Below are 5,131 nucleotides of genomic sequence, written 5' to 3'. Positions count from 1 at the left end.
TAAGAGAAGCCCAAAAATTGGCTTTAATATTACAGCCCACAATTAAAAAATTGGAAGCCCACAATTCGGGTTCTCTTAAATGGGTTACCTTTTAAGCACAGCCCAGCTGCTCTGATATTATTGCAAAAACCCAGTTGGGTTTTGGTTCTTTTTTTTGGTGGCGTCCCAGCAGAGGAAAAACAGGTTCAGAACAGCAGGTCCAACAACAAATGAAGTGAAGCAGATGCAAATGCTATGCAGTGAAATGCAAAAATAGCTAATAAAACAACAAGAAAAACACAGCACCAATCCCCGGCAGCGGCGCCAAAAGCTTGGTAGCGGCCGGGAAGATATTATATTTAAGTGCAAAATGGTCCCCGGCAGCGGCGCCAAAAACTTGGGGGCCCCGAGGAGGGTATATAAAAATGAAGCGTGATCAAAACGCGGGCCTACAGTAATACCGCAAGTGCACGGTCGTCGGTTGTAGCTCGTGCAAGTACGGGTCGATCCACAGAGATCGGGAGTGTTTTGAGTGTTTCTAGCTATTTTGGGTTCTAGTTGCTATTGGGCTATGAAGCCTTTTGGCTTAAATTGGGCTTTGAGTACTAATGGGTTTGATAACAATAAAATGAACTGAGCTTGGGCTCAGTTGGTCTTTGAAGTGTAAATGGGCTTTGATTGAAGTTGGCTTTGGCTTTAGCCTATCAGTACACTAGGCTTTGGCCTTAAACTTAGGCTTGGGTTAAACTGGGCCTTTTCTTGTTCTGAACCTATTTCTGGGCCTTAATGAACTAAACCTTGGGCTTTGTACCTTTGGAATTGCACTGGGCCTTGGGCTTTAAACCTTTGGTTTCAATGAGCTGAATTGGGCTCAGCTTATGAAGTGAGCTTTGGAGCAGCACCAGAAGGGTTGCAGCAGCAGATGGGTTGCAGCAGCAGCTGCACAAGCAGTGCACAGCAGCACAAGGCCAAGAAAACAGCAGCAACCGCAGTAGGAAGGAAAAAACAGCTGCAGCAACAGCAGCTGCAGCAACAGCAAGGCAGTGGAAGCAGAAGCAAGGAAGAAAAAGGCAAACAACATGAACATGGAAGCAACACAGGGCAACACAGGGCAAAAGTAAAGAACAATGCAAGATGAACCAAGGCCTAAGCCAAGGGCAGGGATGATAGTGAAACTGAAATGGAGCAAAACTAAGGCATTCTTCCAGAGTGGGAAGAGAACTAGCTTGCTCATTGTCACTAGTGAGCACTAGTTTCTCCCCACTACTCAATCAACTCAGTGCATCCTAAGCATACAAAAATGGAATGGCAAGATAATCAGCTTGCTATGAGCACTGATTTCTTCCATTACTCAATCAATTCAGTGCTTCAAAGGTTTCTAGCCTAGCATTCCATTAAACTAACAGTAGTGAACTAAACATTAACATTACACAAACATCAACAGGAACATGCACATTTAACAGGAACATCAACAGAATATGAAAACAAGCACATTAACAGGAACATTAACCTTACAACTAATGGAGAAATTGAACAATACACAGAACATGGAAAAACATGGATAGCAAACACATGAATTGAAAACAAGATGAACTAAAACTGAATTTGGAATTAAAATTGCAAATTAAAATTAAGTCTACAAATACAGAACAGGGAAGAAAAATCTACCCAAGAGGAACTGGCTAGTACAGCCCTCATGGGGATACACTGGCTAGTCCAGAGATAATCCATTGCACACACCACAGTCCCCTTTTTATACCCAATTACATAATTAGGGTTCACACCCTTTTCACCCAAAAATCCCCAAAACAGTAGACATTAGGGTTTGATTTTTTTTTACCTAATTTGATGTAGCAACATCAAATTAAACTCGACCCATTCTTCCTCTGACTCTCCTGGTGCCTTTCCCATGCTCCTATTTCATCTCTAGGTCACTTATTTCATCAACCTCTCACGCCTAGGGTTTCATGGATGAAACGTGAGAGATGGAGGGAATAGGGGTCTAGATAGGTAGGGAGTGATGATGTGGTGTTTGGTAGTGATTTGGTGGAGGTTAGGTGGTAGAGATGGTGGTGACAGAGGTGGAGAGGGTGGTGGTGTACGGTGGCGGACATGGGTTTTCTGCAGAGGGATGGGGAGATGGGGGAGAAGGAGAGCTCGACTGTTTTGGGAAGAAGGGGGGTGTTTGGTTAGGTGGTAAGGTTCGGTTGCTAGGGTGTTAGGCGGCTTCATCAAATTGGATGAACAGCGAGGATGAGCCGTGGGATGTGGAGCTGGTAGGTAGATCGGACGGTGATGCGGAGGCAAGCGAGGAGAGACCGTCGGATGAAGGGATACAACGAAACGAACGGTGCTAGATTAGGTTAGGTGCTGTAGTGTAAGGCGGGGATATCAAACTTTGATGAACAGCAAGGGAGCAACCGTTGGATTCAACTACCATCTAATCTGAAGGCTTGGAATTTCAGCGCTGTGGTGCTTGGCAGAGACTTCAGATTTTGATGCTCTATGAAGGATCGACCGTCGGATGCTTCTGAGAACTGATCTGATGGCTGAGAACGGAGGCGTTTTTGTGTGTAGAAAATGAGGTTGTGCGCACCATTCTTCGCGGTTTCCTTGCGTGATTTCTTCCGGCTTTTCACTACTTCTCTGCTCTTTTTGCTCCGCAAGTCATCCAGACTTTATTTATTACCTAAAAATGCAAAATTAATTAATAAAAATATTTATTCTTGAAAACAATGAAAATACAGAATATGGGATAAAATGTAGAATTACTGCACAAAAGATGAGTTAAATGCCAACAAAAAGGGATAAATATATACAATATTTGGCACTCATCACTGTTCCTTATAATTCTCAGAAGTATTCCGATGTTCTTGATGAGTTAAAGGAAGTCAGAAGGGAGATTCGCGAGATTAAAGCGTATGTTTCGAGGTCTTTGGAATTTCAGAGAGCTCTTGTTCGATATCATCAACCCAGACAGGATGCTGATATTAATTCTTATCTTCGCGAACCGTATGTACCTATGGCCGTTGATGATAAGGATTTTGGGAATGATACTGAATTTCTCAAAGACATTAAAGCCTAGGAAGTCTTCTTTTTGGTTAGATTAATGAAGAATAACTAGTGCTGATATCCAAGATTGTGACTACACATAGCTATCGTTTGTTTCATTCTCTTGTGTTTATTTTTTAGGTTTTGGTGATAAAATTCTAAAAATATATTGAGGATGATTGTTATTGCAATATTATGTTTGGTTTCTCTTATTGCAATATTGTTATGGGATATGTATTGTTTACGTCCGTGAACTTGAAGATCCCATATTATTGTCAAAAGTAAAGTCGTTCATGATCGGTTTCTTGGTTAAGGAACGAATCGACTTTTGACAATGACAAACGCAAACCCTATGCAATCATGTATTTGATGGAAAATAGGATGTGGTCGTTTGTCTTGCAAGGATAAAGTCTATTATGTCACCTTGTGATGCAAAGATAGAATTGATCCTTGTATATCCACGGTTTTGAACTTAATTGTTTTATTTTATGAAAACCGTGAAGGCTCCATTGTATGTCTTATGTTGAGCACCTTACAACTAAGTCAATTAATCTTGGCTTGGTTGGTTGTTCCATGAGATGCTATATGTTAAGCATATGAAACTAAATTAATCGACTAGTTTGGTTATTTAGTTTTGTACTCCATAAGTCTTCTTTTCTTCTAACTTATGTTGAGTACATGTACGATTAGGTGTGTCAATCCTTTGATACCTTAATCGGGGTTCCATAATCTCTTATGTTGAGCCCGAAAATAATTAAATTGATTACTTAGGCGATTAATTTGGTTGTTGGTTATCCAATTAGATTAATTATAGGTTCTCTTGTAGTTAATCTAGTTGATGTTTCAAATATTCCACAATCTCTTGTGTTGAGTATTTGAAAGACTATAGTAATCATGTTCTCTTGTGGTTGTTATAGTCATGTATTCCGTAAGGTTCTCCTTATGTTGAGTACTTTGAACGATTTAAGTTGGTTATCTCCGTATGATTAACTTAATCGTAGCTCGTTGCTCCGTGAGTTTACTTATGTTGAGCACGCTCAATTAAATTGATCACTTTTGTGGTTTTGATTTAATTGCTCTTGACAATTAAATTAATCATGGGTTTACTTGTGGTTAATTTGGTTGTATTTTGGATATAAAAGATCATCTTTTTGATTTTTGGTGTCCAAATAAATCCTTTGTTTACTTTTGAAACTAAGGTTGCTTGTGTTGTTTACTTCTGGGAATGACATATTATGGGGGAGAGTTCTTTTGAACTTGTGCTTAATGGTAATATCTTGCGGGGAGTGCGGCTGTGGAATTTTTTAGGGGTTATCTTGTATCTTAAAACTCCTTGATGAATGTTGTTAGCTTCGGCTATAAGATTGAATCTAAATTCAAGATGATGTGTGTCTTCTCTTTTGGTTATGAATTGTCTCTTGTGGGAATTCATTATGAACCCGCTCTTTACCTTTGCCAATTTTATTGACAAAAAGGGGAAGAAATATTGTAGTTCACACTACATAATACATATGGTTTTCGGATCATTGTGTAAGGGGGAGTGATTTCCATGATCAAGATAGGTATCGACTAAGAGGGAGTGATACATATCACCATAGTACTATTGTTAAAGTCGTGATGCAATTAGACTTCGATATTCATAGTAGTACTATGACACTGTTTAATAATGATTGAGAATCTCGATTTCTCTCGTTATTGTGCTACGAATCTTCAACAACGATGATGCTGAACTTACAACCTTTGGAATCATTGGAGTACTTGGAAAGGACGAAGATTTCAAGGAACGTTGAAGATTAGACTATGGAATAGGAGCCACTAAAGATTATATTTTTTATATTCGATATGTATTAATAGTTTTGTCACTAAAATTTACAAAGGGGGAGATTGTTAGAGAATAGCTCGGTCGACCTCGCATGCGTTGCTATATCAAGCATGTTTGTCAATGTTAGTGATCAAAACTATATAGTCTTGATATCTAGCCTACTAGTAAGTCTCGGACTAGGATAGGAAAAGTGAAGCTGAGCTCAAGGACTTCATGGCGATTCAACAACAACGACGAAGATCTACACCAAGGAACCGTGGAACTTCAACAACAAAAAGG

The sequence above is a fragment of the Papaver somniferum genome, chromosome 9, assembly GCF_003573695.1.
Source record: "Papaver somniferum cultivar HN1 chromosome 9, ASM357369v1, whole genome shotgun sequence".
In the NCBI taxonomy this organism is placed as follows: Eukaryota; Viridiplantae; Streptophyta; class Magnoliopsida; order Ranunculales; family Papaveraceae; genus Papaver; species Papaver somniferum.
This window is presented reverse-complemented; position numbering follows the sequence as displayed.